At 47.0% G+C, this 10,000-nt stretch overlaps 1 pseudogene; it reads right to left on the minus strand.

Moving 5' to 3' along the window:
* Positions 1-7,106: 7,106 nt before the first annotated feature.
* LOC128309087 (uncharacterized) overlaps positions 7,107-10,000 on the minus strand; it is a 9,082-nt pseudogene continuing 6,188 nt past the window's right edge.

Below are 10,000 nucleotides of genomic sequence, written 5' to 3' on the forward strand. Positions count from 1 at the left end.
ACTACAACGAGCTTTTCCAATTCTTGTGTCCGACTGGCGAACGTTCTGTTGCGTTATAAACTTCGCGGTACTTGCCACCGGGTATGGTGTCCGTACAACCTTCTGAGAAATAGCCGGCGCGATCGACGGGATTAACCGACAATGCAGCGCTGGCTCTTGATCGGGCAATTTACGGGCTTTATCGGGCAATTTACGGGCTTGATGGTGCGACTTACGGGCCTGATAGTGCGACTAACGGGCTTGATAGGGCAATTTACGGGCTTTTTGGTGCGAATTACGGGCTTTTTGGTGCGACTTATGGGCTTGATAGGGCAATTTACGGGCTTTTTGGTGCGACTTATGGGCTTGATAGGGTAATTTACGGGCTTGTTGGTGCGACTTATGGGCCTGATAGTGCGACTAACGGGCTTGATAGGGCAATTTACGGGCTTTTTGGTGCGACTTACGGGCATGATAGTGCGACTTATGGGCCTGATAGTGCGACTAACGGGCTTTGATAGTGCGACCAACGGGCTTGATAGTGCGACCTATGGGCTTGATAGTGCGACTAACGGGCTTGATAGTGCGACTTATGGGCTTGATAGTGCGACTTATGGGCTTGATAGTGCGACTTACGGGCTTGCTTTTCCATGTTTTTCGCATCGAGCTTCGGTTCGTTTCGAATAATTTTGTCCATGTTTTTCGTTTGCTACGAGAGGTTCGGTTCGTTTTCAGTTATCCCTGTGTTCATGGTTTTCGTGTGCTTCCATAGGTTTGGTCCGTGTTTTTGAGTACTCTTGTCCATGATTTTCGTTTGCTTCTAGAGGTTTGGTCCGATTTTCAGTACTCTTGTCCATGCTTTCACATGCTCTGATAGGTAGGTTCGTTCTCAGTTATCCCTGTGTTCATGGTTTTCGTGTGCTTCGATAGGTTTGGTCCGTGTTTTTGAGTACTCTTGTCCATGATTTTCGTTTGCTTCTAGATGTTTGGTCCGATTTTCAGTACTCTTGTCCATGCTTTCACATGCTCTGATAGGTAGGTTCGTTCTCAGTTATCCCTGTGTTCATGGTTTTCGTGTGCTTCGATAGGTTTGGTCCGTGTTTTTGAGTACTCTTGTCCATGATTTTCGTGTGCTTCTTGAGGTTTGGTCCGATTTTCAGTACTCTTGTCCATGCTTTCACATGCTCTGATAGGTAGGTTCGTTCTCAGTTATCCCTGTGTTCATGGTTTTCGTGAGCTTCCATAGGTTTGGTCCGTGTTTTTGAGTACTCTTGTCCATGATTTTCGTGTGCTTCTAGAGGTTTGGTCCGATTTTCAGTACTCTTGTCCATGACTTTCGTTTGCTTCGATTCGTTCACTCTATTACTCTTGTCTGTGGTTTTCGTTTGCTTCGATTCGTTCACTCTTATTACTCTTGTCTTTGGTTTTCGTTTGCTTCGATTCGTTCACTCCATTACTCTTGTCTGTGGTTTTCGTTTGCTTCGATTCGTTCAGTCCATTACTCTTGTATGTGATTTTCGTTTGCTTCGATTTGTTCAGTCCATTACTCTTGTATGTGATTTTCGTTTGCTTCGAGTCGTTCAGTCCATTACCCTTGTCTATGATTTTCGTTTGCTTCGAGTCGTTCAGTCCAATACTTACCTTTGTCTATGATTTTCGCTCTAGCCCAGTCGCCCTGCGCTCTGGAAATCACATTCCAACTCTATCACCGATAGTGCTCACACCTTGGAAACCACATTTCACCCGGGGAACCTTAGGGTGGATTTTGAGCCTTTCGGGATTGCGAAACCATCATTTAACACTCTAAACTTAATTTCCGCAATCCCAGACGCACTTTCCATATGGTCTCCAAAAATGCGTGTGAGCTGACCTGGTCCCTTATAATAGGCAATGAACACGATTTTGGAAAAATATTTTCATCAAAATTTTTTGACTCACCGGGTAAAATCGAATTTACTTGGGAAAAATGTTCTAGCAGGGGCCCTCCCATACAAATTTTTTTCTTCTCAAAAATGATTTTCGTTTCACTTTTCATACTCAGGGGAGTCTAAAATTGATGTTTTGAGTCACCGAGAAAAAAAATTTTTTTGACCCGAGCTTGTGTCGGCGACCCAAAATCGACGCACTTGGGAAATATGTTCTAGCAGGGGCCCTCCCATACAAAAATTTTTTCTTCTCAAAAATGATTTTCGTTTCACTTTTCATACTCAGGGGAGTCTAAAATTGATGTTTTGAGTCACCGAGAAAAAAAAATTTTTTTGACCCGAGCTTGTGTCGGCGACCCAAAATCGACGCACTTGGGAAAAATGTTCTAGCAGGGGCCCTCCCATACAAAAATTTTTTCTTCTCAAAAATGATTTTCGTTTCACTTTTCATACTCAGGGGAGTCTAAAATTGATGTTTTGAGTCACCGAGAAAAAAAAATTTTTTTGACCCGAGCTTGTGTCGGCGACCCAAAATCGACGCACTTGGGAAAAATGTTCTAGCAGGGGCCCTCCCATACAAAAATTTTTTCTTCTCAAAAATGATTTTCGTTTCACTTTTCATACTCAGGGGAGTCTAAAATTGATGTTTTGAGTCACCGTGAAAAAAAAATTTTTTTGACCCGAGCTTGTGTCGGCGACCCAAAATCGACGCACTTGGGAAAAATGTTCTAGCAGGGGCCCTCCCATACAAAAATTTTTTCTTCTCAAAAATGATTTTCGTTTCACTTTTCATACTCAGGGGAGTCTAAAATTGATGTTTTGAGTCACCGAGAAAAAAAAATTTTTTTGACCCGAGCTTGTGTCGGCGACCCAAAATCGACGCACTTGGGAAATATGTTCTAGCAGGGGCCCTCCCATACAAAAATTTTTTCTTCTCAAAAATGATTTTCGTTTCACTTTTCATACTCAGGGGAGTCTAAAATTGATGTTTTGAGTCACGGTGAAAAAAAAAATTTTTTGACCCGAGCTCGTGTCGGTGACCCAAAATCGACGCACTTGGGAAAAATGTTCTAGCAGGGGCCCTCCCATACAAAAATTTTTTTTTGACTCACCGGGTAAAATGGTCGCACTTGGTAAAAATGTTCTAGCAGGGGCCCTCCCATACAAAAATTTTTTCTTCTCAAAAATGATTTTCGTTTCACTTTTCATACTCAGGGGAGTCTAATATTGAAGTTTTGAGTCACCGTGAAAAAAAAATTTTTTTGACTCACTGGGTAAAATGGTCGCACTTGGGAAAAATGTTCTAGCAGGGGCCCTCCCATACAAAAATTTTTTCTTCTCAAAAATGATTTTCGTTTCACTTTTCATACTCAGGGGAGTCTAAAATTGATGTTTTGAGTCACCGTGAAAAAAAAATTTTTTTGACCCGAGCTTGTGTCGGCGACCCAAAATCGACGCACTTGGGAAAAATGTTCTAGCAGGGGCCCTCCCATACAAAAATTTTTTCTTCTCAAAAATGATTTTCGTTTCACTTTTCATACTCAGGGGAGTCTAAAATTGATGTTTTGAGTCACCGTGAAAAAAAAATTTTTTTGACCCGAGCTTGTGTCGGCGACCCAAAATCGACGCACTTGGGAAAAATGTTCTAGCAGGGGCCCTCCCATACAAAAATTTTTTTTTGACTCACCGGGTAAAATGGTCGCACTTGGTAAAAATGTTCTAGCAGGGGCCCTCCCATACAAAAATTTTTTCTTCTCAAAAATGATTTTCGTTTCACTTTTCATACTCAGGGGAGTCTAATATTGAAGTTTTGAGTCACCGTGAAAAAAAAATTTTTTTGACTCACTGGGTAAAATGGTCGCACTTGGGAAAAATGTTCTAGCAGGGGCCCTCCCATACAAAAAATTTTTATTTCTCAAATCGATCCGTGGTTTCACTTTTCATACTCTAGGGCCCATTTGCTTCAACTTTGGAAAAATTTTTCGATGATGAAAAATTTTCACCTTCGACGTCCATCGACCACTCGACCCGAACTTGGTACTTTTGTATGGAGGTACCCGAGTGGTGACTTTTTCATACAAAAATTTTTATTTCTCAAATCGATCCGTGGTTTCACTTTTCATACTCTAGGGCCCAATTGCTTCAACTTTGGAAAAAATTTTCGATGATGAAAAATTTTCACCTTCGACGTCCATCGACCACTCGACCCGAACTTGGTACTTTTGTATGGAGGTACCCGAGTGGTGACTTTTTCATACAAAAATTTTTATTTCTCAAATCGATCCGTGGTTTCACTTTTCATACTCTAGGGCCCATTTGCTTCAACTTTGGAAAAAATTTTCGATGATGAAAAATTTTCACCTTCGACGTCCATCGACCACTCGACTCGAACTTGGTACTTTTGTATGGAGGTACCCGAGTGGTGACTTTTTCATACAAAAATTTTTATTTCTCAAATCGATCCGTGGTTTCACTTTTCATACTCTAGGGCCCATTTGCTTCAACTTTGGAAAAAATTTTCGATGATGAAAAATTTTCGCCTTCGACGTCCATCGACCACTCGACCCGAACTTGGTACTTTTGTATGGAGGTACCCGAGTGGTGACTTTTTCATACAAAAATTTTTATTTCTCAAATCGATCCGTGGTTTCACTTTTCATACTCTAGGGCCCAATTGCTTCAACTTTGGAAAAAATTTTCGATGATGAAAAATTTTCACCTTCGACGTCCATCGACCACTCGACCCGAACTTGGTACTTTTGTATGGAGGTACCCAAGTGGTGACTTTTTCATACAAAAATTTTTATTTCTCAAATCGATCCGTGGTTTCACTTTTCATACTCTAGGGCCCATTTGCTTCAACTTTGGAAAAAATTTTCGATGATGAAAAATTTTCACCTTCGACGTCCATCGACCACTCGACCCGAACTTGGTACTTTTGTATGGAGGTACCCGAGTGGTGACTTTTTCATACAAAAATTTTTATTTCTCAAATCGATCCGTGGTTTCACTTTTCATACTCTAGGGCCCATTTGCTTCAACTTTGGAAAAAATTTTCGATGATGAAAAATTTTCACCTTCGACGTCCATCGACCACTCGACCCGAACTTGGTACTTTTGTATGGAGGTACCCGAGTGGTGACTTTTTCATACAAAAATTTTTATTTCTCAAATCGATCCGTGGTTTCACTTTTCATACTCTAGGGCCCATTTGCTTCAACTTTGGAAAAAATTTTCGATGATGAAAAATTTTCACCTTCGACGTCCATCGACCACTCGACCCGAACTTGGTACTTTTGTATGGAGGTACCCGAGTGGTGACTTTTTCATACAAAAATTTTTATTTCTCAAATCGATCCGTGGTTTCACTTTTCATACTCTAGGGCCCATTTGCTTCAACTTTGGAAAAAATTTTCGATGATGAAAAATTTTCGCCTTCGACGTCCATCGACCACTCGACCCGAACTTGGTACTTTTGTATGGAGGTACCCGAGTGGTGACTTTTTCATACAAAAATTTTTATTTCTCAAATCGATCCGTGGTTTCACTTTTCATACTCTAGGGCCCATTTGCTTCAACTTTGGAAAAAATTTTCGATGATGAAAAATTTTCGCCTTCGACGTCCATCGACCACTCGACCCGAACTTGGTACTTTTGTATGGAGGTACCCGAGTGGTGACTTTTTCATACAAAAATTTTTATTTCTCAAATCGATCCGTGGTTTCACTTTTCATACTCTAGGGCCCATTTGCTTCAACTTTGGAAAAAATTTTCGATGATGAAAAATTTTCACCTTCGACGTCCATCGACCACTCGACCCGAACTTGGTACTTTTGTATGGAGGTACCCGAGTGGTGACTTTTTCATACAAAAATTTTTATTTCTCAAATCGATCCGTGGTTTCACTTTTCATACTCTAGGGCCCATTTGCTTCAACTTTGGAAAAAATTTTCGATGATGAAAAATTTTCACCTTCGACGTCCATCGACCACTCGACCCGAACTTGGTACTTTTGTATGGAGGTACCCGAGTGGTGACTTTTTCATACAAAAATTTTTATTTCTCAAATCGATCCGTGGTTTCACTTTTCATACTCTAGGGCCCATTTGCTTCAACTTTGGAAAAAATTTTCGATGATGAAAAATTTTCACCTTCGACGTCCATCGACCACTCGACCCGAACTTGGTACTTTTGTATGGAGGTACCCAAGTGGTGACTTTTTCATACAAAAATTTTTATTTCTCAAATCGATCCGTGGTTTCACTTTTCATACTCTAGGGCCCATTTGCTTCAACTTTGGAAAAAATTTTCGATGATGAAAAATTTTCACCTTCGACGTCCATCGACCACTCGACCCGAACTTGGTACTTTTGTATGGAGGTACCCGAGTGGTGACTTTTTCATACAAAAATTTTTATTTCTCAAATCGATCCGTGGTTTCACTTTTCATACTCTAGGGCCCATTTGCTTCAACTTTGGAAAAAATTTTCGATGATGAAAAATTTTCACCTTCGACGTCCATCGACCACTCGACCCGAACTTGGTACTTTTGTATGGAGGTACCCGAGTGGTGACTTTTTCATACAAAAATTTTTATTTCTCAAATCGATCCGTGGTTTCACTTTTCATACTCTAGGGCCCATTTGCTTCAACTTTGGAAAAAATTTTCGATGATGAAAAATTTTCACCTTCGACGTCCATCGACCACTCGACCCGAACTTGGTACTTTTGTATGGAGGTACCCGAGTGGTGACTTTTTCATACAAAAATTTTTTTGCGAATACGTGTTCGTTCGCGATCATTAAGGCCATGAACAACAAGTCCGCTGCGATAGAAATAGTGCATTGTAGTTACTCGACGAGAAAAAAAATCGGGACTTAGAAAAATTTTTGAAAGTCAAATCGTATTGACTTCCAACAACACCTGATAATAAACACACATTGCCTGTTGCACCACAGATCGCATTTGACTTAACAAATCGCCTGTTGGTACGCACATCACCATCGACTTTACCAATCGCGTTTCGCACCGCTAATCCCACTTGGCGTGGAGCCACGCACATAATGTTGCGAGGAGAGTATTAATCGGGACTTAGCGTTTTAAGCTCGCGAACACTCCACTATGGGAGTGCACGCAAGCACCAACTGTACACACACAACACAACAATCACTCTCGCGAACACTCCATTCCCAAAGTGAACGCGAGCACCAGCAAGCATGGGTCGCCTGAGAGGATCGATGCGAACGCATCTCTACAACTCGCAGCTCCCAGCCTGTAGTCCCGTCGTTTGCGGGCGGTCGAAGGTGTCGAAACTAGTTGTATCCACGGTCGACGGAAACACAGCCACCAGGGTTCCCTGTGGTAAGGTACTTCCACGTGCAGCGTGCTCCCGCCCGTTGCGGCTCAGTCTAGTGCTATAGCGGGGATGAGACGTCAGTGTGCGCGGGGCAGCACCGACGGATCTCGGAGGGTTGTTAAGCCCGCTAGCTTCCGATCACCTAATGGGTTTGAGAAGCGCTATCAGCTCGGATTGGATACGACCTTAGAGGCGTTCAGGCATAATCCAGCGGACGTAGCGTCATACCAAAGTCCGGTCGAACTAGTATTGAGCCAGTGGTCCGTACCTGTGGTTCCTCTCGTACTGCACAGGAATTCCGTTAAGATAGCGGCAAACAGCACACACCAGTAGGGTAAAACTAACCTGTCTCACGACGGTCTAAACCCAGCTCACGTTCCCTTGAAAGGGTGAACAATCCTACGCTTGGTGAATTTTGCTTCACAATGATAGGAAGAGCCGACATCGAAGGATCAAAAAGCCACGTCGCTATGAACGCTTGGCGGCCACAAGCCAGTTATCCCTGTGCTGGCGCAGACGCTAGGCTACGGGGGTGGCCAGCGTTCAGGGCGGCAGCAGCAGCAACAGCAGCAGCAGCAGCAGCAGCAGCAGCAGCAGCAGCAGCAGCAGCAGCAGCAGCAGCAATGGAGGCAGCAGCAGCACCAGCAAGGAGCGGCGATGGCAACGGCAGCTCCACTTCCGGACCAGGAAGGCGGCTCTTGGTCTGAGGTGGTGCGTCGCAAACCAGCACGCCAAGCAACGAGCCGGCAGCAGCAGCAGCAGCAGCAGCAGCAGCAGCAGCAGCAGCAGTGGCCGGAACTACCGCAACGACGGGCGGAGGTTCAGCGACAGGCGTTCGCTGGACCATCAAGACAGCAGCCCCAGCAACAGCAGGGACAACAGGCTCGGCGCAGCCAGCCTGCAGCACAACGGGGAGGACAGCGCCAGCGGCAGCGTAAAGCGAAGCCGGACGCAGTAGAAATCGCCCCAGGCGAGGGGCAAACCTGGCTGGAGGTATACCAGGCGGTGCGAGCGGCTCCAGAAATGGAGAAGCACCAGGAGGCCCTAGGTGTAGGACGACGCACCACACGCTCCAGGTTGGTGATGGAGCTTAATGAAGGCGCGGACGCTGCAGGAGTTCTGCAGACCATCAAAGAGGTCTGCGAAAAGGCGGAAGTGTCGGCCTCAGCTCGGCTGGTGACGCCTACTGCGGAAATAAAAATCCTGGCGATCGACCCTTTAGCGAAGGAGGCCGATGTGGCGATGGCACTGTCCAATCTGTGCCATATCACCGTGGAGGAGACCTCGGTTCGTCTGCGACCTGCGTGGGACAGCACGAAGGTGGCGATGGTACGGGTACCGGTCAAGGTAGCGGAGAAGCTGGTGGGCGAGCACGTGAAGATCAAGTTCACGTCTTGCCTGATCGAGCAAGTGACGCAACTGCAGGCGCGTCAGCAACGCTGCTTCAGGTGCCTGGAGACGGGGCACATCCGGGCGGCGTGCAAGAGCGAGACGGATCGCTCGGCTTGCTGCATTCGCTGCGGGAAGCCGGACCATCAGGCGAAGAGCTGCACGGCGGAGGTCTGCTGTGCCGCCTGCGGGGGACCGCATCGGGTGGGACACCCGACGTGCCGGCGCTGAGAGTGCTGCAGGTGAACCTCGGGCGATGTCAGGCAGCACAAGACCTGATGTTGCAGACGGCTCGCGAGCTCGAGGTTCAGGTGGTGCTCGCCTGCGAGCTGTATCGGCCGCCTCGCGACGACCCGCGGTGGGCCGTTGATGTGGAGCAGGGCGTGGCGATCATCGCAACGGGCGCCTATCCAATTCAGCGTTTGTGGGGGAGCGTCGCCCCGGGACTAGTGGTGGCCACCATAGCAGGAGTCACGTTTGCCAGCTGTTACGTGTCCCCCAGCAGCGGTCCCGCGGAATTCGAGAGCTTCCTCGGTGCGGTGGAAATGTCGCTCGTCGGACACACAACATCCGTCCTGGCCGGCGACTTTAATGCGTGGAACGAGGAATGGGGGAGCGCGCGCACTACCCAGAAGGGGCAGGATCTCCTGAGTGTGGTGGAGCAGCTGTCGCTGCAGACGCTCAACCGTGGCAACGTGCCCACGTTCAAGGGCAACGGGGCGGCGCGAGAAAGCGTGATCGACGTTACATTCGCTAGCCCATCCATCGCGAGGCCGGGCTCATGGCGAGTGCTGAGCCGATTCTCCGGTAGCGATCACGCCTACGTTGAGTTTCAGGTGGACGTTCCGGGTCAACGTTCCACGCGACGAGGTCAGCAGCAGCGAAGCCGGACAGCAACCAGCGATGGGACAGCCAGACACGCCGGGACCCGGTGGAAGACGGCGCAATTCGACAGGAGGTGCTTCGACATCGCCCTCACACACGGCCACTTCGAACAGGTCGATACACCGGAGGGGCTGATCGGCGGACTCACCCAGGCGTGCGATGAGACCATGGAGAGAGTGCATGGGGCCACTTTCCACCGCAAGCCTCAGATGTACTGGTGGTCTCCAGAGATCGAGCGCCTGAGGGAGGAGTGCGAAGCAGCGGAGGCCGCTCATTGCCGAGCCCAACTGTCGGAGCGTGCAGCGACATCTGCCAGGCTGCAGGATTGCCGCCGTCTGCTGAAGGCTGAAATAAAGAGCAGCAAAGAAAGCAGCCTCCAGGAGCTGATCGACTGTGTTGAAGCTGAGGTGCTCGGACTCGGGTACAAAGTGGTGCGAGCGAAACTGCGCAGCAGGGCGCCACCGGA

Source organism: Anopheles moucheti (genome assembly GCF_943734755.1).
Source record: "Anopheles moucheti chromosome X unlocalized genomic scaffold, idAnoMoucSN_F20_07 X_unloc_9, whole genome shotgun sequence".
NCBI lineage: Eukaryota > Metazoa > Arthropoda > Insecta > Diptera > Culicidae > Anopheles > Anopheles moucheti.